Here is a 23701-nt window from a genome sequence, read left to right as displayed (position 1 = left end):
TCGATCACCCAGTGTGTGCCGGATACAAAATCATCTCAGGCTGGGCTTTCACGCAGCCCTGGGGCATTTTGTTGCCGGTTAAATCGGTCGTTTAGGGCGTGGTGTTAATAAAGCCAAGAGCGCGGGCCCGATCCCCATATGGGCCATCCCAATTTTTCATAATTTTTATTCGGTGAGTAGTAACATTTACAATCAAATCTTCATAACGAAACAAATCCACACGGAATCCCAAGGGATGGCAATTATTTGGAATAACAGCCATTGCTTCTTTGCCGACGGTGTGCAGAGCACAACTTTCTGTTTATACGTGTTTCTTGCTTTGCTGATAACCGCTGAACTGGAGACCTGTTCCCGTCAATGGTTATAAGCAGAACAGACATTTAGAACGGTTCTGTCGCCCGGAGATGGGCAAAAGGCTGCAGTTCAGGACAAAAGCACCAAATGAAATGTTCACACGGTACCGAGAGTGAAAATTCCCGGAAAACCAGTGTCTCCTCTTAAAATGAAGGGAGCGCAACATCACTCGATATTACTGAAATCCGGGATTGAACCACAGACCTTTAGATCTTTAGTTATTGCTCTCCCAACTGAGCTATTTCGGCCGAGAGTGAAAATTCCGTGAAAAAGGAGAGAATGAAATGGATTTCAGTGGAAGCCTAGCCGCACTTAACGCTGTGATTGCGCGGACATGTCTTTGGTGTTCTCCACAAAAACTGCCATTTGCTGCGAACAGATTTCCCTGGCGCGAATGTGATGAGAATTTCGAAACAGCAAGGAGGAAAGACTGGGTTGGTCTGCTTGCTGGCACAGACATTTTCAGCAGTTTCCCTGGTGGTCTAGTGGTTAGGATTCGGCGCTTTCACCGCCGCGGCCCGGGTTCGATTCCCGGTCAGGGAACATTGTATTTGCGGTGCTTCGAAATGCAATGCTGTTCCTGAACGAACTTGCAGCTCACCTCACTGTTGTTGCCCCTACCCTCAGCAGCGTGTCGTGATACAATAGACACTTCTGTTTTAAAATCTGCACTAAATGACAAGATCTCGCTCAACAAGTGGAACTCCAATTGCTGATAGACAACGTAAATTTTGCCAATCATGGCTATCTTTAGTCTTCCAGGTACCTATTTGTGCCACAGCACTCGGGCTTATCATCAATCAATGCATTGTCACTGTGGAAATATTCAGCATTTTAAACTTCGCAACGTGTGCAAGACTGGAATCAGGGAATGCCTGGACCATGGGCACTGATAACTTATCCTTGAGCATTCATTTGGCCTGGGCCCCTTCTATATTGAACATTGGCTCACTGCATATCAATGTTTAGCGTTCTCAGGCGATTTCCAAGATCTGAATTTCCCGGCAGAGAATTCATGGAGTTTTTGATCTAACCGAAATTCACCATCACTAACGTTGATTCGCGACTCTTATCTCTCTTCATCATATCACTGCTAAGGACTGAACCTGCTTTAATTTCAATTTGGCTCGGGGTCAGTGCGGCTCAATAGGACTTCGGCCCGTCTCCCTTTCACAACCCATCAGTGCCGAGAACAGAAGAGGGAATTTTGCTGACATGTTATGTTCTGAAACAGTTATAAACTCTCCAGTATATTTCACTGTGTCTTCAGCACTGTGAGATCTAGCCTGGTGTGCAATCTTTGTGTCTTTATGAACACTTCAGCAGAATATTAAATGAACATATGGAACTACAATTGCTGATTGACACTGTATGGTTTGCCAACATTTAAGTGCAGTGTGAGAACAATCAAAATGATCATTATTCTTCCATGTACGTTCATGCGCGGCATCATCCTAACAAACCGAGCTGATCACAGCCCGGCGATTAGTCAATTCATTGCCAGTGCGGAAAAATGCAATTTTCAACTTAGCAACGTGCCCAATACCGGAATCAGAGAGTGCCTGGATCGTGGGCAATGATAAGTTAACATGAGCATAAAGATTTTCAATATCATTATACATTACATGAACACATCCGGAGCTCATTGCCCCGAAATGAGGACTGAGTGTGCGGGGCAATTCCTTCCGGGGTTTAAGTTTTCTTTCAAAAAGGTGTGAGAAAGTTTTGCTTCGTTTTCTGTCGGGCCGAAATAGCTCAGTTGGGAGAGCGTTAGACTGAAGATCTAAAGGTCCCTGGTTCAATCCCGGGTTTCGGCAATATCTGGTGATTTTGCGTTTCCTTCATTTTAAGGGGAGAAGCTGGTTTAATATCGAGACAGTGCTTGAGGGATGGGCTGTTCAGTGGTTGCGTGATACAAATTTTCGACATGATTTTTTTTTAGATTCAGCGCTCTTTTTCTGTTACTTTCTATTTATACTCTGCCCAGTTTTGTATATGAAGAGTGAGCAATGTTTTAGCGATGCGATGTGTTCAATTCTTATGCAGTAACTCGATCACCCAGTGTGTGCCGGATACAAAATCATCTCAGGCTGGGCTTTCACGCAGCCCTGGGGCATTTTGTTGCCGGTTAAATCGGTCGTTTAGGGCGTGGTATTAATAAAGCCAAGAGCGCGGGCCCGATCCCCATATGGGCCATCCCAATTTTTCATAATTTTTATTCGGTGAGTAGTAACATTTACAATCAAATCTTCATAACGAAACAAATCCACACGGAATCCCAAGGGATGGCAATTATTTGGAATAACAGCCATTGCTTCTTTGCCGACGGTGTGCAGAGCACAACTTTCTGTTTATACGTGTTTCTTGCTTTGCTGATAACCGCTGAACTGGAGACCTGTTCCCGTCAATGGTTATAAGCAGAACAGACATTTAGAACGGTTCTGTCGCCCGGAGATGGGCAAAAGGCTGCAGTTCAGGACAAAAGCACCAAATGAAATGTTCACACGGTACCGAGAGTGAAAATTCCCGGAAAACCAGTGTCTCCTCTTAAAATGAAGGGAGCGCAACATCACTCGATATTACTGAAATCCGGGATTGAACCACAGACCTTTAGATCTTTAGTTATTGCTCTCCCAACTGAGCTATTTCGGCCGAGAGTGAAAATTCCGTGAAAAAGGAGAGAATGAAATGGATTTCAGTGGAAGCCTAGCCGCACTTAACGCTGTGATTGCGCGGACATGTCTTTGGTGTTCTCCACAAAAACTGCCATTTACTGCGAACAGATTTCCCTGGCGCGAATGTGATGAGAATTTCGAAACAGCAAGGAGGAAAGACTGGGTTGGTCTGCTTGCTGGCACAGACATTTTCAGCAGCTTCCCTGGTGGTCTAGTGGTTAGATTCGGTGCTTTTACCGCCGCGGCCCGGGTTCGATTCCCGGTCAGGGAACATTGTATTTGCGGTGCTTCGAAATGCAATGCTGTTCCTGAACGAATTTGCAGCTCACCTCACTGTTGTTGCCCCTACCCTCAGCAGCGTGTCGTGATACAACAGACACTTCTGTTTTAAAATCTGCACTAAATGACAAGATCTCGCTCAACAAGTGGAACTCCAATTGCTGATAGACAACGTAAATTTTGCCAATCATGGCTATCTTTAGTCTTCCAGGTACCTATTTGTGCCACAGCACTCGGGCTTATCATCAATCAATGCATTGTCACTGTGGAAATATTCAGCATTTTAAACTTCGCAACGTGTGCAAGACTGGAATCAGGGAATGCCTGGACCATGGGCACTGATAACTTATCCTTGAGCATTCATTTGGCCTGGGCCCCTTCTATATTGAACATTGGCTCACTGCATATCAATGTTTAGCGTTCTCAGGCGATTTCCAAGATCTGAATTTCCCGGCAGAGAATTCATGGAGTTTTTGATCTAACCGAAATTCACCATCACTAACGTTGATTCGCGACTCTTATCTCTCTTCATCATATCACTGCTAAGGACTGAACCTGCTTTAATTTCAATTTGGCTCGGGGTCAGTGCGGCTCAATAGGACTTCGGCCCGTCTCCCTTTCACAACCCATCAGTGCCGAGAACAGAAGAGTGAATTTTGCTGACATGTTATGTTCTGAAACAGTTATAAACTCTCCAGTATATTTCACTGTGTCTTCAGCACTGTGAGATCTAGCCTGGTGTGCAATCTTTGTGTCTTTATGAACACTTCAGCAGAATATTAAATGAACATATGGAACTACAATTGCTGATTGACACTGTACGGTTTGCCAACATTTAAGTGCAGTGTGAGAACAATCAAAATGATCATTATTCTTCCATGTACGTTCATGCGCGGCATCATCCTAACAAACCGAGCTGATCACAGCCCGGCGATTAGTCAATTCATTGCCAGTGCGGAAAAATGCAATTTTCAACTTAGCAACGTGCCCAATACCGGAATCAGAGAGTGCCTGGATCGTGGGCAATGATAAGTTAACATGAGCATAAAGATTTTCAATATCATTACACATTACATGAACACATCCGGAGCTCATTGCCCCGAAATGAGGACTGAGTGTGCGGGGCAATTCCTTCCGGGGTTTAAGTTTTCTTTCAAAAAGGTGTGAGAAAGTTTTGCTTCGTTTTCTGTCGGGCCGAAATAGCTCAGTTGGGAGAGCGTTAGACTGAAGATCTAAAGGTCCCTGGTTCAATCCCGGGTTTCGGCAATATCTGGTGATTTTGCGTTTCCTTCATTTTAAGGGGAGAAGCTGGTTTAATATCGAGACAGTGCTTGAGGGATGGGCTGTTCAGTGGTTGCGTGATACTAATTTTCGACATGATTTTTTTTTAGATTCAGCGCTCTTTTTCTGTTACTTTCTATTTATACTCTGCCCAGTTTTGTATATGAAGAGTGAGCAATGTTTTAGCGATGCGATGTGTTCAATTCTTATGCAGTAACTCGATCACCCAGTGTGTGCCGGATACAAAATCATCTCAGGCTGGGCTTTCACGCAGCCCTGGGGCATTTTGTTGCCGGTTAAATCGGTCGTTTAGGGCGTGGTATTAATAAAGCCAAGAGCGCGGGCCCGATCCCCATATGGGCCATCCCAATTTTTCATAATTTTTATTCGGTGAGTAGTAACATTTACAATCAAATCTTCATAACGAAACAAATCCACACGGAATCCCAAGGGATGGCAATTATTTGGAATAACAGCCATTGCTTCTTTGCCGACGGTGTGCAGAGCACAACTTTCTGTTTATACGTGTTTCTTGCTTTGCTGATAACCGCTGAACTGGAGACCTGTTCCCGTCAATGGTTATAAGCAGAACAGACATTTAGAACGGTTCTGTCGCCCGGAGATGGGCAAAAGGCTGCAGTTCAGGACAAAAGCACCAAATGAAATGTTCACACGGTACCGAGAGTGAAAATTCCCGGAAAACCAGTGTCTCCTCTTAAAATGAAGGGAGCGCAACATCACTCGATATTACTGAAATCCGGGATTGAACCACAGACCTTTAGATCTTTAGTTATTGCTCTCCCAACTGAGCTATTTCGGCCGAGAGTGAAAATTCCGTGAAAAAGGAGAGAATGAAATGGATTTCAGTGGAAGCCTAGCCGCACTTAACGCTGTAATTGCGCGGACATGTCTTTGGTGTTCTCCACAAAAACTGCCATTTACTGCGAACAGATTTCCCTGGCGCGAATGTGATGAGAATTTCGAAACAGCAAGGAGGAAAGACTGGGTTGGTCTGCTTGCTGGCACAGACATTTTCAGCAGCTTCCCTGGTGGTCTAGTGGTTAGATTCGGTGCTTTCACCGCTGCGGCCCGGGTTCGATTCCCGGTCAGGGAACATTGTATTTGCGGTGCTTCGAAATGCAATGCTGTTCCTGAACGAACTTGCAGCTCACCTCACTGTTGTTGCCCCTACCCTCAGCAGCGTGTCGTGATACAACAGACACTTCTGTTTTAAAATCTGCACTAAATGACAAGATCTCGCTCAACAAGTGGAACTCCAATTGCTGATAGACAACGTAAATTTTGCCAATCATGGCTATCTTTAGTCTTCCAGGTACCTATTTGTGCCACAGCACTCGGGCTTATCATCAATCAATGCATTGTCACTGTGGAAATATTCAGCATTTTAAACTTCGCAACGTGTGCAAGACTGGAATCAGGGAATGCCTGGACCATGGGCACTGATAACTTATCCTTGAGCATTCATTTGGCCTGGGCCCCTTCTATATTGAACATTGGCTCACTGCATATCAATGTTTAGCGTTCTCAGGCGATTTCCAAGATCTGAATTTCCCGGCAGAGAATTCATGGAGTTTTTGATCTAACCGAAATTCACCATCACTAACGTTGATTCGCGACTCTTATCTCTCTTCATCATATCACTGCTAAGGACTGAACCTGCTTTAATTTCAATTTGGCTCGGGGTCAGTGCGGCTCAATAGGACTTCGGCCCGTCTCCCTTTCACAACCCATCAGTGCCGAGAACAGAAGAGGGAATTTTGCTGACATGTTATGTTCTGAAACAGTTATAAACTCTCCAGTATATTTCACTGTGTCTTCAGCACTGTGAGATCTAGCCTGGTGTGCAATCTTTGTGTCTTTATGAACACTTCAGCAGAATATTAAATGAACATATGGAACTACAATTGCTGATTGACACTGTATGGTTTGCCAACATTTAAGTGCAGTGTGAGAACAATCAAAATGATCATTATTCTTCCATGTACGTTCATGCGCGGCATCATCCTAACAAACCGAGCTGATCACAGCCCGGCGATTAGTCAATTCATTGCCAGTGCGGAAAAATGCAATTTTCAACTTAGCAACGTGCCCAATACCGGAATCAGAGAGTGCCTGGATCGTGGGCAATGATAAGTTAACATGAGCATAAAGATTTTCAATATCATTACACATTACATGAACACATCCGGAGCTCATTGCCCCGAAATGAGGACTGAGTGTGCGGGGCAATTCCTTCCGGGGTTTAAGTTTTCTTTCAAAAAGGTGTGAGAAAGTTTTGCTTCGTTTTCTGTCGGGCCGAAATAGCTCAGTTGGGAGAGCGTTAGACTGAAGATCTAAAGGTCCCTGGTTCAATCCCGGGTTTCGGCAATATCTGGTGATTTTGCGTTTCCTTCATTTTAAGGGGAGAAGCTGGTTTAATATCGAGACAGTGCTTGAGGGATGGGCTGTTCAGTGGTTGCGTGATACTAATTTTCGACATGATTTTTTTTTAGATTCAGCGCTCTTTTTCTGTTACTTTCTATTTATACTCTGCTCAGTTTTGTATATGAAGAGTGAGCAATGTTTTAGCGATGCGATGTGTTCAATTCTTATGCAGTAACTCGATCACCCAGTGTGTGCCGGATACAAAATCATCTCAGGCTGGGCTTTCACGCAGCCCTGGGGCATTTTGTTGCCGGTTAAATCGGTCGTTTAGGGCGTGGTATTAATAAAGCCAAGAGCGCGGGCCCGATCCCCATATGGGCCATCCCAATTTTTCATAATTTTTATTCGGTGAGTAGTAACATTTACAATCAAATCTTCATAACGAAACAAATCCACACGGAATCCCAAGGGATGGCAATTATTTGGAATAACAGCCATTGCTTCTTTGCCGACGGTGTGCAGAGCACAACTTTCTGTTTATACGTGTTTCTTGCTTTGCTGATAACCGCTGAACTGGAGACCTGTTCCCGTCAATGGTTATAAGCAGAACAGACATTTAGAACGGTTCTGTCGCCCGGAGATGGGCAAAAGGCTGCAGTTCAGGACAAAAGCACCAAATGAAATGTTCACACGGTACCGAGAGTGAAAATTCCCGGAAAACCAGTGTCTCCTCTTAAAATGAAGGGAGCGCAACATCACTCGATATTACTGAAATCCGGGATTGAACCACAGACCTTTAGATCTTTAGTTATTGCTCTCCCAACTGAGCTATTTCGGCCGAGAGTGAAAATTCCGTGAAAAAGGAGAGAATGAAATGGATTTCAGTGGAAGCCTAGCCGCACTTAACGCTGTGATTGCGCGGACATGTCTTTGGTGTTCTCCACAAAAACTGCCATTTGCTGCGAACAGATTTCCCTGGCGCGAATGTGATGAGAATTTCGAAACAGCAAGGAGGAAAGACTGGGTTGGTCTGCTTGCTGGCACAGACATTTTCAGCAGTTTCCCTGGTGGTCTAGTGGTTAGGATTCGGCGCTTTCACCACCGCGGCCCGGGTTCGATTCCCGGTCAGGGAACATTGTATTTGCGGTGCTTCGAAATGCAATGCTGTTCCTGAACGAACTTGCAGCTCACCTCACTGTTGTTGCCCCTACCCTCAGCAGCGTGTCGTGATACAACAGACACTTCTGTTTTAAAATCTGCACTAAATGACAAGATCTCGCTCAACAAGTGGAACTCCAATTGCTGATAGACAACGTAAATTTTGCCAATCATGGCTATCTTTAGTCTTCCATGTACCTATTTGTGCCACAGCACTCGGGCTTATCATCAATCAATGCATTGTCACTGTGGAAATATTCAGCATTTTAAACTTCGCAACGTGTGCAAGACTGGAATCAGGGAATGCCTGGACCATGGGCACTGATAACTTATCCTTGAGCATTCATTTGGCCTGGGCCCCTTCTATATTGATCATTGGCTCACTGCATATCAATGTTTAGCGTTCTCAGGCGATTTCCAAGATCTGAATTTCCCGGCAGAGAATTCATGGAGTTTTTGATCTAACCGAAATTCACCATCACTAACGTTGATTCGCGACTCTTATCTCTCTTCATCATATCACTGCTAAGGACTGAACCTGCTTTAATTTCAATTTGGCTCGGGGTCAGTGCGGCTCAATAGGACTTCGGCCCGTCTCCCTTTCACAACCCATCAGTGCCGAGAACAGAAGAGGGAATTTTGCTGACATGTTATGTTCTGAAACAGTTATAAACTCTCCAGTATATTTCACTGTGTCTTCAGCACTGTGAGATCTAGCCTGGTGTGCAATCTTTGTGTCTTTATGAACACTTCAGCAGAATATTAAATGAACATATGGAACTACAATTGCTGATTGACACTGTATGGTTTGCCAACATTTAAGTGCAGTGTGAGAACAATCAAAATGATCATTATTCTTCCATGTACGTTCATGCGCGGCATCATCCTAACAAACCGAGCTGATCACAGCCCGGCGATTAGTCAATTCATTGCCAGTGCGGAAAAATGCAATTTTCAACTTAGCAACGTGCCCAATACCGGAATCAGAGAGTGCCTGGATCGTGGGCAATGATAAGTTAACATGAGCATAAAGATTTTCAATATCATTATACATTACATGAACACATCCGGAGCTCATTGCCCCGAAATGAGGACTGAGTGTGCGGGGCAATTCCTTCCGGGGTTTAAGTTTTCTTTCAAAAAGGTGTGAGAAAGTTTTGCTTCGTTTTCTGTCGGGCCGAAATAGCTCAGTTGGGAGAGCGTTAGACTGAAGATCTAAAAGTCCCTGGTTCAATCCCGGGTTTCGGCAATATCTGGTGATTTTGCGTTTCCTTCATTTTAAGGGGAGAAGCTGGTTTAATATCGAGACAGTGCTTGAGGGATGGGCTGTTCAGTGGTTGCATGATACTAATTTTCGACATGATTTTTTTTTAGATTCAGCGCTCTTTTTCTGTTACTTTCTATTTATACTCTGCCCAGTTTTGTATATGAAGAGTGAGCAATGTTTTAGCGATGCGATGTGTTCAATTCTTATGCAGTAACTCGATCACCCAGTGTGTGCCGGATACAAAATCATCTCAGGCTGGGCTTTCACGCAGCCCTGGGGCATTTTGTTGCCGGTTAAATCGGTCGTTTAGGGCGTGGTATTAATAAAGCCAAGAGCGCGGGCCCGATCCCCATATGGGCCATCACAATTTTTCATAATTTGTATTCGGTGAGTAGTAACATTTACAATCAAATCTTCATAACGAAACAAATCCACACGGAATCCCAAGGGATGGCAATTATTTGGAATAACAGCCATTGCTTCTTTGCCGACGGTGTGCAGAGCACAACTTTCTGTTTATACGTGTTTCTTGCTTTGCTGATAACCGCTGAACTGGAGACCTGTTCCCGTCAATGGTTATAAGCAGAACAGACATTTAGAACGGTTCTGTCGCCCGGAGATGGGCAAAAGGCTGCAGTTCAGGACAAAAGCACCAAATGAAATGTTCACACGGTACCGAGAGTGAAAATTCCCGGAAAACCAGTGTCTCCTCTTAAAATGAAGGGAGCGCAACATCACTCGATATTACTGAAATCCGGGATTGAACCACAGACCTTTAGATCTTTAGTTATTGCTCTCCCAACTGAGCTATTTCGGCCGAGAGTGAAAATTCCGTGAAAAAGGAGAGAATGAAATGGATTTCAGTGGAAGCCTAGCCGCACTTAACGCTGTGATTGCGCGGACATGTCTTTGGTGTTCTCCACAAAAACTGCCATTTGCTGCGAACAGATTTCCCTGGCGCGAATGTGATGAGAATTTCGAAACAGCAAGGAGGAAAGACTGGGTTGGTCTGCTTGCTGGCACAGACATTTTCAGCAGTTTCCCTGGTGGTCTAGTGGTTAGGATTCGGCGCTTTCACCGCCGCGGCCCGGGTTCGATTCCCGGTCAGGGAACATTGTATTTGCGGTGCTTCGGAATGCAATGCTGTTCCTGAACGAACTTGCAGCTCACCTCACTGTTGTTGCCCCTACCCTCAGCAGCGTGTCGTGATACAACAGACACTTCTGTTTTAAAATCTGCACTAAATGACAAGATCTCGCTCAACAAGTGGAACTCCAATTGCTGATAGACAACGTAAATTTTGCCAATCATGGCTATCTTTAGTCTTCCAGGTACCTATTTGTGCCACAGCACTCGGGCTTATCATCAATCAATGCATTGTCACTGTGGAAATATTCAGCATTTTAAACTTCGCAACGTGTGCAAGACTGGAATCAGGGAATGCCTGGACCATGGGCACTGATAACTTATCCTTGAGCATTCATTTGGCCTGGGCCCCTTCTATATTGATCATTGGCTCACTGCATATCAATGTTTAGCGTTCTCAGGCGATTTCCAAGATCTGAATTTCCCGGCAGAGAATTCATGGAGTTTTTGATCTAACCGAAATTCACCATCACTAACGTTGATTCGCGACTCTTATCTCTCTTCATCATATCACTGCTAAGGACTGAACCTGCTTTAATTTCAATTTGGCTCGGGGTCAGTGCGGCTCAATAGGACTTCGGCCCGTCTCCCTTTCACAACCCATCAGTGCCGAGAACAGAAGAAGGAATTTTGCTGACATGTTATGTTCTGAAACAGTTATAAACTCTCCAGTATATTTCACTGTGTCTTCAGCACTGTGAGATCTAGCCTGGTGTGCAATCTTTGTGTCTTTATGAACACTTCAGCAGAATATTAAATGAACATATGGAACTACAATTGCTGATTGACACTGTATGGTTTGCCAACATTTAAGTGCAGTGTGAGAACAATCAAAATGATCATTATTCTTCCATGTATGTTCATGCGCGGCATCATCCTAACAAACCGAGCTGATCACAGCCCGGCGATTAGTCAATTCATTGCCAGTGCGGAAAAATGCAATTTTCAACTTAGCAACGTGCCAATACCGGAATCAGAGAGTGCCTGGATCGTGGGCAATGATAAGTTAACATGAGCATAAAGATTTTCAATATCATTATACATTACATGAACACATCCGGAGCTCATTGCCCCGAAATGAGGACTGAGTGTGCGGGGCAATTCCTTCCGGGGTTTAAGTTTTCTTTCAAAAAGGTGTGAGAAAGTTTTGCTTCGTTTTCTGTCGGGCCGAAATAGCTCAGTTGGGAGAGCGTTAGACTGAAGATCTAAAGGTCCCTGGTTCAATCCCGGGTTTCGGCAATATCTGGTGATTTTGCGTTTCCTTCATTTTAAGGGGAGAAGCTGGTTTAATATCGAGACAGTGCTTGAGGGATGGGCTGTTCAGTGGTTGCGTGATACTAATTTTCGACATGATTTTTTTTTAGATTCAGCGCTCTTTTTCTGTTACTTTCTATTTATACTCTGCCCAGTTTTGTATATGAAGAGTGAGCAATGTTTTAGCGATGCGATGTGTTCAATTCTTATGCAGTAACTCGATCACCCAGTGTGTGCCGGATACAAAATCATCTCAGGCTGGGCTTTCACGCAGCCCTGGGGCATTTTGTTGCCGGTTAAATCGGTCGTTTAGGGCGTGGTATTAATAAAGCCAAGAGCGCGGGCCCGATCCCCATATGGGCCATCCCAATTTTTCATAATTTTTATTCGGTGAGTAGTAACATTTACAATCAAATCTTCATAACGAAACAAATCCACACGGAATCCCAAGGGATGGCAATTATTTGGAATAACAGCCATTGCTTCTTTGCCGACGGTGTGCAGAGCACAACTTTCTGTTTATACGTGTTTCTTGCTTTGCTGATAACCGCTGAACTGGAGACCTGTTCCCGTCAATGGTTATAAGCAGAACAGACATTTAGAACGGTTCTGTCGCCCGGAGATGGGCAAAAGGCTGCAGTTCAGGACAAAAGCACCAAATGAAATGTTCACACGGTACCGAGAGTGAAAATTCCCGGAAAACCAGTGTCTCCTCTTAAAATGAAGGGAGCGCAACATCACTCGATATTACTGAAATCCGGGATTGAACCACAGACCTTTAGATCTTTAGTTATTGCTCTCCCAACTGAGCTATTTCGGCCGAGAGTGAAAATTCCGTGAAAAAGGCGAGAATGAAATGGATTTCAGTGGAAGCCTAGCCGCACTTAACGCTGTGATTGCGCGGACATGTCTTTGGTGTTCTCCACAAAAACTGCCATTTGCTGCGAACAGATTTCCCTGGCGCGAATGTGATGAGAATTTCGAAACAGCAAGGAGGAAAGACTGGGTTGGTCTGCTTGCTGGCACAGACATTTTCAGCAGCTTCCCTGGTGATCTAGTAGTTAGGATTCGGCGCTTTCACCGCCGCGGCCCGGGTTCGATTCCCGGTCAGGGAACATTGTATTTGCGGTGCTTCGAAATGCAATGCTGTTCCTGAACGAACTTGCAGCTCACCTCACTGTTGTTGCCCCTACCCTCAGCAGCGTGTCGTGATACAACAGACACTTCTGTTTTAAAATCTGCACTAAATGACAAGATCTCGCTCAACAAGTGGAACTCCAATTGCTGATAGACAACGTAAATTTTGCCAATCATGGCTATCTTTAGTCTTCCATGTACCTATTTGTGCCACAGCACTCGGGCTTATCATCAATCAATGCATTGTCACTGTGGAAATATTCAGCATTTTAAACTTCGCAACGTGTGCAAGACTGGAATCAGGGAATGCCTGGACCATGGGCACTGATAACTTATCCTTGAGCATTCATTTGGCCTGGGCCCCTTCTATATTGATCATTGGCTCACTGCATATCAATGTTTAGCGTTCTCAGGCGATTTCCAAGATCTGAATTTCCCGGCAGAGAATTCATGGAGTTTTTGATCTAACCGAAATTCACCATCACTAACGTTGATTCGCGACTCTTATCTCTCTTCATCATATCACTGCTAAGGACTGAACCTGCTTTAATTTCAATTTGGCTCGGGGTCAGTGCGGCTCAATAGGACTTCGGCCCGTCTCCCTTTCACAACCCATCAGTGCCGAGAACAGAAGAGGGAATTTTGCTGACATGTTATGTTCTGAAACAGTTATAAACTCTCCAGTATATTTCACTGTGTCTTCAGCACTGTGAGATCTAGCCTGGTGTGCAATCTTTGTGTCTTTATGAACACTTCAGCAGAATATTAAATGAACATATGGAACTACAATTGCTGATTGACACTGTATGGTTTGCCAACATTTAAGTGCAGTGTGAGAACAATCAAAATGATCATTATTCTTCCATGTACGTTCATGCGCGGCATCATCCTAACAAACCGAGCTGATCACAGCCCGGCGATTAGTCAATTCATTGCCAGTGCGGAAAAATGCAATTTTCAACTTAGCAACGTGCCCAATACCGGAATCAGAGAGTGCCTGGATCGTGGGCAATGATAAGTTAACATGAGCATAAAGATTTTCAATATCATTATACATTACATGAACACATCCGGAGCTCATTGCCCCGAAATGAGGACTGAGTGTGCGGGGCAATTCCTTCCGGGGTTTAAGTTTTCTTTCAAAAAGGTGTGAGAAAGTTTTGCTTCGTTTTCTGTCGGGCCGAAATAGCTCAGTTGGGAGAGCGTTAGACTGAAGATCTAAAAGTCCCTGGTTCAATCCCGGGTTTCGGCAATATCTGGTGATTTTGCGTTTCCTTCATTTTAAGGGGAGAAGCTGGTTTAATATCGAGACAGTGCTTGAGGGATGGGCTGTTCAGTGGTTGCATGATACTAATTTTCGACATGATTTTTTTTTAGATTCAGCGCTCTTTTTCTGTTACTTTCTATTTATACTCTGCCCAGTTTTGTATATGAAGAGTGAGCAATGTTTTAGCGATGCGATGTGTTCAATTCTTATGCAGTAACTCGATCACCCAGTGTGTGCCGGATACAAAATCATCTCAGGCTGGGCTTTCACGCAGCCCTGGGGCATTTTGTTGCCGGTTAAATCGGTCGTTTAGGGCGTGGTATTAATAAAGCCAAGAGCGCGGGCCCGATCCCCATATGGGCCATCACAATTTTTCATAATTTGTATTCGGTGAGTAGTAACATTTACAATCAAATCTTCATAACGAAACAAATCCACACGGAATCCCAAGGGATGGCAATTATTTGGAATAACAGCCATTGCTTCTTTGCCGACGGTGTGCAGAGCACAACTTTCTGTTTATACGTGTTTCTTGCTTTGCTGATAACCGCTGAACTGGAGACCTGTTCCCGTCAATGGTTATAAGCAGAACAGACATTTAGAACGGTTCTGTCGCCCGGAGATGGGCAAAAGGCTGCAGTTCAGGACAAAAGCACCAAATGAAATGTTCACACGGTACCGAGAGTGAAAATTCCCGGAAAACCAGTGTCTCCTCTTAAAATGAAGGGAGCGCAACATCACTCGATATTACTGAAATCCGGGATTGAACCACAGACCTTTAGATCTTTAGTTATTGCTCTCCCAACTGAGCTATTTCGGCCGAGAGTGAAAATTCCGTGAAAAAGGAGAGAATGAAATGGATTTCAGTGGAAGCCTAGCCGCACTTAACGCTGTGATTGCGCGGACATGTCTTTGGTGTTCTCCACAAAAACTGCCATTTGCTGCGAACAGATTTCCCTGGCGCGAATGTGATGAGAATTTCGAAACAGCAAGGAGGAAAGACTGGGTTGGTCTGCTTGCTGGCACAGACATTTTCAGCAGTTTCCCTGGTGGTCTAGTGGTTAGGATTCGGCGCTTTCACCGCCGCGGCCCGGGTTCGATTCCCGGTCAGGGAACATTGTATTTGCGGTGCTTCGGAATGCAATGCTGTTCCTGAACGAACTTGCAGCTCACCTCACTGTTGTTGCCCCTACCCTCAGCAGCGTGTCGTGATACAACAGACACTTCTGTTTTAAAATCTGCACTAAATGACAAGATCTCGCTCAACAAGTGGAACTCCAATTGCTGATAGACAACGTAAATTTTGCCAATCATGGCTATCTTTAGTCTTCCAGGTACCTATTTGTGCCACAGCACTCGGGCTTATCATCAATCAATGCATTGTCACTGTGGAAATATTCAGCATTTTAAACTTCGCAACGTGTGCAAGACTGGAATCAGGGAATGCCTGGACCATGGGCACTGATAACTTATCCTTGAGCATTCATTTGGCCTGGGCCCCTTCTATATTGATCATTGGCTCACTGCATATCAATGTTTAGCGTTCTCAGGCGATTTCCAAGATCTGAATTTCCCGGCAGAGAATTCATGGAGTTTTTGATCTAACCGAAATTCACCATCACTAACGTTGATTCGCGACTCTTATCTCTCTTCATCATATCACTGCTAAGGACTGAACCTGCTTTAATTTCAATTTGGCTCGGGGTCAGTGCGGCTCAATAGGACTTCGGCCCGTCTCCCTTTCACAACCCATCAGTGCCGAGAACAGAAGAAGGAATTTTGCTGACATGTTATGTTCTGAAACAGTTATAAACTCTCCAGTATATTTCACTGTGTCTTCAGCACTGTGAGATCTAGCCTGGTGTGCAATCTTTGTGTCTTTATGAACACTTCAGCAGAATATTAAATGAACATATGGAACTACAATTGCTGATTGACACTGTATGGTTTGCCAACATTTAAGTGCAGTGTGAGAACAATCAAAATGATCATTATTCTTCCATGTATGTTCATGCGCGGCATCATCCTAACAAACCGAGCTGATCACAGCCCGGCGATTAGTCAATTCATTGCCAGTGCGGAAAAATGCAATTTTCAACTTAGCAACGTGCCAATACCGGAATCAGAGAGTGCCTGGATCGTGGGCAATGATAAGTTAACATGAGCATAAAGATTTTCAATATCATTATACATTACATGAACACATCCGGAGCTCATTGCCCCGAAATGAGGACTGAGTGTGCGGGGCAATTCCTTCCGGGGTTTAAGTTTTCTTTCAAAAAGGTGTGAGAAAGTTTTGCTTCGTTTTCTGTCGGGCCGAAATAGCTCAGTTGGGAGAGCGTTAGACTGAAGATCTAAAGGTCCCTGGTTCAATCCCGGGTTTCGGCAATATCTGGTGATTTTGCGTTTCCTTCATTTTAAGGGGAGAAGCTGGTTTAATATCGAGACAGTGCTTGAGGGATGGGCTGTTCAGTGGTTGCGTGATACTAATTTTCGACATGATTTTTTTTTAGATTCAGCGCTCTTTTTCTGTTACTTTCTATTTATACTCTGCCCAGTTTTGTATATGAAGAGTGAGCAATGTTTTAGCGATGCGATGTGTTCAATTCTTATGCAGTAACTCGATCACCCAGTGTGTGCCGGATACAAAATCATCTCAGGCTGGGCTTTCACGCAGCCCTGGGGCATTTTGTTGCCGGTTAAATCGGTCGTTTAGGGCGTGGTATTAATAAAGCCAAGAGCGCGGGCCCGATCCCCATATGGGCCATCCCAATTTTTCATAATTTTTATTCGGTGAGTAGTAACATTTACAATCAAATCTTCATAACGAAACAAATCCACACGGAATCCCAAGGGATGGCAATTATTTGGAATAACAGCCATTGCTTCTTTGCCGACGGTGTGCAGAGCACAACTTTCTGTTTATACGTGTTTCTTGCTTTGCTGATAACCGCTGAACTGGAGACCTGTTCCCGTCAATGGTTATAAGCAGAACAGACATTTAGAACGGTTCTGTCGCCCGGAGATGGGCAAAAGGCTGCAGTTCAGGACAAAAGCACCAAATGAAATGTTCACACGGTACCGAGAGTGAAAATTCCCGGAAAACCAGTGTCTCCTCTTAAAATGAAGGGAGCGCAACATCACTCGATATTACTGAAATCCGGGATTGAACCACAGACCTTTAGATCTTTAGTTATTGCTCTCCCAACTGAGCTATTTCGGCCGAGAGTGAAAATTCCGTGAAAAAGGAGAGAATGAAATGGATTTCAGTGGAAGCCTAGCCGCACTTAACGCTGTGATTGCGCGGACATGTCTTTGGTGTTCTCCACAAAAACTGCCATTTGCTGCGAACAGATTTCCCTGGCGCGAATGTGATGAGAATTTCGAAACAGCAAGGAGGAAAGACTGGGTTGGTCTGCTTGCTGGCACAGACATTTTCAGCAGCTTCCCTGGTGATCTAGTGGTTAGGATTCGGCGCTTTCACCGCCGCGGCCCGGGTTCGATTCCCGGTCAGGGAACATTGTATTTGCGGTGCTTCGAAATGCAATGCTGTTCCTGAACGAACTTGCAGCTCACCTCACTGTTGTTGCCCCTACCCTCAGCAGCGTGTCGTGATACAACAGACACTTCTGTTTTAAAATCTGCACTAAATGACAAGATCTCGCTCAACAAGTGGAACTCCAATTGCTGATAGACAACGTAAATTTTGCCAATCATGGCTATCTTTAGTCTTCCAGGTACCTATTTGTGCCACAGCACTCGGGCTTATCATCAATCAATGCATTGTCACTGTGGAAATATTCAGCATTTTAAACTTCGCAACGTGTGCAAGACTGGAATCAGGGAATGCCTGGACCATGGGCACTGATAACTTATCCTTGAGCATTCATTTGGCCTGGGCCCCTTCTATATTGAACATTGGCTCACTGCATATCAATGTTTAGCGTTCTCAGGCGATTTCCAAGATCTGAATTTCCCGGCAGAGAATTCATGGAGTTTTTGATCTAACCGAAATTCACCATCACTAACGTTGATTCGCGACTCTTATCTCTCTTCATCATATCACTGCTAAGGACTGAACCTGCTTTAATTTCAATTTGGCTCGGGGTCAGTGCGGCTCAATAGGACTTCGGCCCGTCTCCCTTTCACAACCCATCAGTGCCGAGAACAGAAGAGGGAATTTTGCTGACATGTTATGTTCTGAAACAGTTATAAACTCTCCAGTATATTTCACTGTGTCTTCAGCACTGTGAGATCTAGCCTGGTGTGCAATCTTTGTGTCTTTATGAACACTTCAGCAGAATATTAAATGAACATATGGAACTACAATTGCTGATTGACACTGTATGGTTTGCCAACATTTAAGTGCAGTGTGAGAACAATCAAAATGATCATTATTCTTCCATGTACGTTCATGCGCGGCATCATCCTAACAAACCGAGCTGATCACAGCCCGGCGATTAGTCAATTCATTGCCAGTGCGGAAAAATGCAATTTTCAACTTAGCAACGTGCCCAATACCGGAATCAGAGAGTGCCTGGATCGTGGGCAATGATAAGTTAACATGAGCATAAAGATTTTCAATATCATTATACATTACATGAACACATCCGGAGCTCATTGCCCCGAAATGAGGACTGAGTGTGCGGGGCAATTCCTTCCGGGGTTTAAGTTTTCTTTCAAAAAGGTGTGAGAAAGTTTTGCTTCGTTTTCTGTCGGGCCGAAATAGCTCAGTTGGGAGAGCGTTAGACTGAAGATCTAAAGGTCCCTGGTTCAATCCCGGGTTTCGGCAATATCAGGTGATTTTGCGTTTCCTTTATTTTAAGGGGAGAAGCTGGTTTAATATCGAGACAGTGCTTGAGGGATGGGCTGTTCAGTGGTTGCGTGATACTAATTTTCGACATGATTTTTTTTTAGATTCAGCGCTCTTTTTCTGTTACTTTCTATTTATACTCTGCCCAGTTTTGTATATGAAGAGTGAGCAATGTTTTAGCGATGCGATGTGTTCAATTCTTATGCAGTAACTCGATCACCCAGTGTGTGCCGGATACAAAATCATCTCAGGCTGGGCTTTCACGCAGCCCTGGGGCATTTTGTTGCCGGTTAAATCGGTCGTTTAGGGCGTGGTATTAATAAAGCCAAGAGCGCGGGCCCGATCCCCATATGGGCCATCCCAATTTTTCATAATTTTTATTCGGTGAGTAGTAACATTTACAATCAAATCTTCATAACGAAACAAATCCACACGGAATCCCAAGGGATGGCAATTATTTGGAATAACAGCCATTGCTTCTTTGCCGACGGTGTGCAGAGCACAACTTTCTGTTTATACGTGTTTCTTGCTTTGCTGATAACCGCTGAACTGGAGACCTGTTCCCGTCAATGGTTATAAGCAGAACAGACATTTAGAACGGTTCTGTCGCCCGGAGATGGGCAAAAGGCTGCAGTTCAGGACAAAAGCACCAAATGAAATGTTCACACGGTACCGAGAGTGAAAATTCCCGGAAAACCAGTGTCTCCTCTTAAAATGAAGGGAGCGCAACATCACTCGATATTACTGAAATCCGGGATTGAACCACAGACCTTTAGATCTTTAGTTATTGCTCTCCCAACTGAGCTATTTCGGCCGAGAGTGAAAATTCCGTGAAAAAGGAGAGAATGAAATGGATTTCAGTGGAAGCCTAGCCGCACTTAACGCTGTGATTGCGCGGACATGTCTTTGGTGTTCTCCACAAAAACTGCCATTTGCTGCGAACAGATTTCCCTGGCGCGAATGTGATGAGAATTTCGAAACAGCAAGGAGGAAAGACTGGGTTGGTCTGCTTGCTGGCACAGACATTTTCAGCAGCTTCCCTGGTGGTCGAGTGGTTAGATTCGGTGCTTTCACCGCCGCGGCCCGGGTTCGATTCCCGGTCAGGGAACATTGTATTTGCGGTGCTTCGAAATGCAATGCTGTTCCTGAACGAACTTGCAGCTCACCTCACTGTTGTTGCCCCTACCCTCAGCAGCGTGTCGTGATACAACAGACACTTCTGTTTTAAAATCTGCACTAAATGACAAGATCTCGCTCAACAAGTGGAACTCCAATTGTTGATAGACAACGTAAATTTTGCCAATCATGGCTATCTTTAGTCTTCCAGGTACCTATTTGTGCCACAGCACTCGGGCTTATCATCAATCAATGCATTGTCACTGTGGAAATATTCAGCATTTTAAACTTCGCAACGTGTGCAAGACTGGAATCAGGGAATGCCTGGACCATGGGCACTGATAACTTATCCTTGAGCATTCATTTGGCCTGGGCCCCTTCTATATTGAACATTGGCTCACTGCATATCAATGTTTAGCGTTCTCAGGCGATTTCCAAGATCTGAATTTCCCGGCAGAGAATTCATGGAGTTTTTGATCTAACCGAAATTCACCATCACTAACGTTGATTCGCGACTCTTATCTCTCTTCATCATATCACTGCTAAGGACTGAACCTGCTTTAATTTCAATTTGGCTCGGGGTCAGTGCGGCTCAATAGGACTTCGGCCCGTCTCCCTTTCACAACCCATCAGTGCCGAGAACAGAAGAGGGAATTTTGCTGACATGTTATGTTCTGAAACAGTTATAAACTCTCCAGTATATTTCACTGTGTCTTCAGCACTGTGAGATCTAGCCTGGTGTGCAATCTTTGTGTCTTTATGAACACTTCAGCAGAATATTAAATGAACATATGGAACTACAATTTCTGATTGACACTGTATGGTTTGCCAACATTTAAGTGCAGTGTGAGAACAATCAAAATGATCATTATTCTTCCATGTACGTTCATGCGCGGCATCATCCTAACAAACCGAGCTGATCACAGCCCGGCGATTAGTCAATTCATTGCCAGTGCGGAAAAATGCAATTTTCAACTTAGCAACGTGCCCAATACCGGAATCAGAGAGTGCCTGGATCGTGGGCAATGATAAGTTAACATGAGCATAAAGATTTTCAATATCATTATACATTACATGAACACATCCGGAGCTCATTGCCCCGAAATGAGGACTGAGTGTGCGGGGCAATTCCTTCCGGGGTTTAAGTTTTCTTTCAAAAAGGTGTGAGAAAGTTTTGCTTCGTTTTCTGTCGGGCCGAAATAGCTCAGTTGGGAGAGCGTTAGACTGAAGATCTAAAGGTCCCTGGTTCAATCCCGGGTTTCGGCAATATCTGGTGATTTTGCGTTTCCTTCATTTTAAGGGGAGAAGCTGGTTTAATATCGAGACAGTGCTTGAGGGATGGGCTGTTCAGTGGTTGCGTGATACTAATTTTCGACATGATGTTTTTTTTAGATTCAGCGCTCTTTTTCTGTTACTTTCTATTTATACTCTGCCCAGTTTTGTATATGAAGAGTGAGCAATGTTTTAGCGATGCGATGTGTTCAATTCTTATGCAGTAACTCGATCACCCAGTGTGTGCCGGATACAAAATCATCTCAGGCTGGGCTTTCACGCAGCCCTGGGGCATTTTGTTGCCGGTTAAATCGGTCGTTTAGGGCGTGGTATTAATAAAGCCAAGAGCGCGGGCCCGATCCCCATATGGGCCATCCCAATTTTTCATAATTTTTATTCGGTGAGTAGTAACATTTACAATCAAATCTTCATAACGAAACAAATCCACACGGAATCCCAAGGGATGGCAATTATTTGGAATAACAGCCATTGCTTCTTTGCCGACGGTGTGCAGAGCACAACTTTCTGTTTATACGTGTTTCTTGCTTTGCTGATAACCGCTGAACTGGAGACCTGTTCCCGTCAATGGTTATAAGCAGAACAGACATTTAGAACGGTTCTGTCGCCCGGAGATGGGCAAAAGGCTGCAGTTCAGGACAAAAGCACCAAATGAAATGTTCACACGGTACCGAGAGTGAAAATTCCCGGAAAACCAGTGTCTCCTCTTAAAATGAAGGGAGCGCAACATCACTCGATATTACTGAAATCCGGGATTGAACCACAGACCTTTAGATCTTTAGTTATTGCTCTCCCAACTGAGCTATTTCGGCCGAGAGTGAAAATTCCGTGAAAAAGGAGAGAATGAAATGGATTTCAGTGGAAGCCTAGCCGCACTTAACGCTGTGATTGCGCGGACATGTCTTTGGTGTTCTCCACAAAAACTGCCATTTGCTGCGAACAGATTTCCCTGGCGCGAATGTGATGAGAATTTCGAAACAGCAAGGAGGAAAGACTGGGTTGGTCTGCTTGCTGGCACAGACATTTTCAGCAGTTTCCCTGGTGGTCTAGTGGTTAGGATTCGGCGCTTTCACCGCCGCGGCCCGGGTTCGATTCCCGGTCAGGGAACATTGTATTTGCGGTGCTTCGAAATGCAATGCTGTTCCTGAACGAACTTGCAGCTCACCTCACTGTTGTTGCCCCTACCCTCAGCAGCGTGTCGTGATACAACAGACACTTCTGTTTTAAAATCTGCACTAAATGACAAGATCTCGCTCAACAAGTGGAACTCCAATTGCTGATAGACAACGTAAATTTTGCCAATCATGGCTATCTTTAGTCTTCCAGGTACCTATTTGTGCCACAGCACTCGGGCTTATCATCAATCAATGCATTGTCACTGTGGAAATATTCAGCATTTTAAACTTCGCAACGTGTGCAAGACTGGAATCAGGGAATGCCTGGACCATGGGCACTGATAACTTATCCTTGAGCATTCATTTGGCCTGGGCCCCTTCTATATTGAACATTGGCTCACTGCATATCAATGTTTAGCGTTCTCAGGCGATTTCCAAGATCTGAATTTCCCGGCAGAGAATTCATGGAGTTTTTGATCTAACCGAAATTCACCATCACTAACGTTGATTCGCGACTCTTATCTCTCTTCATCATATCACTGCTAAGGACTGAACCTGCTTTAATTTCAATTTGGCTCGGGGTCAGTGCGGCTCAATAGGACTTCGGCCCGTCTCCCTTTCACAACCCATCAGTGCCGAGAACAGAAGAGGGAATTTTGCTGACATGTTATGTTCTGAAACAGTTATAAACTCTCCAGTATATTTCACTGTGTCTTCAGCACTGTGAGATCTAGCCTGGTGTGCAATCTTTGTGTCTTTATGAACACTTCAGCAGAATATTAAATGAACATATGGAACTACAATTGCTGATTGACACTGTATGGTTTGCCAACATTTAAGTGCAGTGTGAGAACAATCAAAATGATCATTATTCTTCCATGTACGTTCATGCGCGGCATCATCCTAACAAACCGAGCTGATCACAGCCCGGCGATTAGTCAATTCATTGCCAGTGCGGAAAAATGCAATTTTCAACTTAGCAACGTGCCCAATACCGGAATCAGAGAGTGCCTGGATCGTGGGCAATGATAAGTTAACATGAGCATAAAGATTTTCAATATCATTATACATTACATGAACACATCCGGAGCTCATTGCCCCGAAATGAGGACTGAGTGTGCGGGGCAATTCCTTCCGGGGTTTAAGTTTTCTTTCAAAAAGGTG

General features: G+C 44.4%; 19 non-coding genes and 1 pseudogene across 19 annotated transcripts; 19 read left to right on the top strand and 1 right to left on the bottom strand.

The window, feature by feature from the left end:
* LOC139251826 (zinc finger protein 271-like) overlaps positions 1 to 23701 on the bottom strand; it is a 315853-nt pseudogene that overhangs the window by 102138 nt on the left and 190014 nt on the right.
* Positions 826 to 897, top strand: trnae-uuc (transfer RNA glutamic acid (anticodon UUC)). The gene has a single exon. It is a non-coding gene; the product is annotated as a tRNA-Glu (tRNA).
* trnaf-gaa (transfer RNA phenylalanine (anticodon GAA)) lies at positions 2099 to 2171 on the top strand. Its single transcript has one exon. It is a non-coding gene; the product is annotated as a tRNA-Phe (tRNA).
* Positions 3230 to 3300, top strand: trnak-uuu (transfer RNA lysine (anticodon UUU)). The gene has a single exon. It is a non-coding gene; the product is annotated as a tRNA-Lys (tRNA).
* trnaf-gaa (transfer RNA phenylalanine (anticodon GAA)) lies at positions 4502 to 4574 on the top strand. The gene has a single exon. It is a non-coding gene; the product is annotated as a tRNA-Phe (tRNA).
* trnae-uuc (transfer RNA glutamic acid (anticodon UUC)) lies at positions 5633 to 5703 on the top strand. The gene has a single exon. It is a non-coding gene; the product is annotated as a tRNA-Glu (tRNA).
* Positions 6905 to 6977, top strand: trnaf-gaa (transfer RNA phenylalanine (anticodon GAA)). The gene has a single exon. It is a non-coding gene; the product is annotated as a tRNA-Phe (tRNA).
* trnae-uuc (transfer RNA glutamic acid (anticodon UUC)) lies at positions 8036 to 8107 on the top strand. The gene has a single exon. It is a non-coding gene; the product is annotated as a tRNA-Glu (tRNA).
* Positions 9309 to 9381, top strand: trnaf-gaa (transfer RNA phenylalanine (anticodon GAA)). Its single transcript has one exon. It is a non-coding gene; the product is annotated as a tRNA-Phe (tRNA).
* Positions 10440 to 10511, top strand: trnae-uuc (transfer RNA glutamic acid (anticodon UUC)). Its single transcript has one exon. It is a non-coding gene; the product is annotated as a tRNA-Glu (tRNA).
* trnaf-gaa (transfer RNA phenylalanine (anticodon GAA)) lies at positions 11712 to 11784 on the top strand. The gene has a single exon. It is a non-coding gene; the product is annotated as a tRNA-Phe (tRNA).
* Positions 12843 to 12914, top strand: trnae-uuc (transfer RNA glutamic acid (anticodon UUC)). Its single transcript has one exon. It is a non-coding gene; the product is annotated as a tRNA-Glu (tRNA).
* Positions 14116 to 14188, top strand: trnaf-gaa (transfer RNA phenylalanine (anticodon GAA)). The gene has a single exon. It is a non-coding gene; the product is annotated as a tRNA-Phe (tRNA).
* Positions 15247 to 15318, top strand: trnae-uuc (transfer RNA glutamic acid (anticodon UUC)). Its single transcript has one exon. It is a non-coding gene; the product is annotated as a tRNA-Glu (tRNA).
* Positions 16519 to 16591, top strand: trnaf-gaa (transfer RNA phenylalanine (anticodon GAA)). The gene has a single exon. It is a non-coding gene; the product is annotated as a tRNA-Phe (tRNA).
* On the top strand, positions 17650 to 17721 carry trnae-uuc (transfer RNA glutamic acid (anticodon UUC)). Its single transcript has one exon. It is a non-coding gene; the product is annotated as a tRNA-Glu (tRNA).
* trnaf-gaa (transfer RNA phenylalanine (anticodon GAA)) lies at positions 18923 to 18995 on the top strand. The gene has a single exon. It is a non-coding gene; the product is annotated as a tRNA-Phe (tRNA).
* Positions 20054 to 20124, top strand: trnae-uuc (transfer RNA glutamic acid (anticodon UUC)). The gene has a single exon. It is a non-coding gene; the product is annotated as a tRNA-Glu (tRNA).
* trnaf-gaa (transfer RNA phenylalanine (anticodon GAA)) lies at positions 21326 to 21398 on the top strand. The gene has a single exon. It is a non-coding gene; the product is annotated as a tRNA-Phe (tRNA).
* Positions 22458 to 22529, top strand: trnae-uuc (transfer RNA glutamic acid (anticodon UUC)). Its single transcript has one exon. It is a non-coding gene; the product is annotated as a tRNA-Glu (tRNA).

Source organism: Pristiophorus japonicus, unplaced genomic scaffold (assembly GCF_044704955.1).
Source record: "Pristiophorus japonicus isolate sPriJap1 unplaced genomic scaffold, sPriJap1.hap1 HAP1_SCAFFOLD_45, whole genome shotgun sequence".
Lineage (NCBI taxonomy): Eukaryota > Metazoa > Chordata > Chondrichthyes > Pristiophoridae > Pristiophorus > Pristiophorus japonicus.
This window is presented reverse-complemented; position numbering and strand designations above follow the sequence as displayed.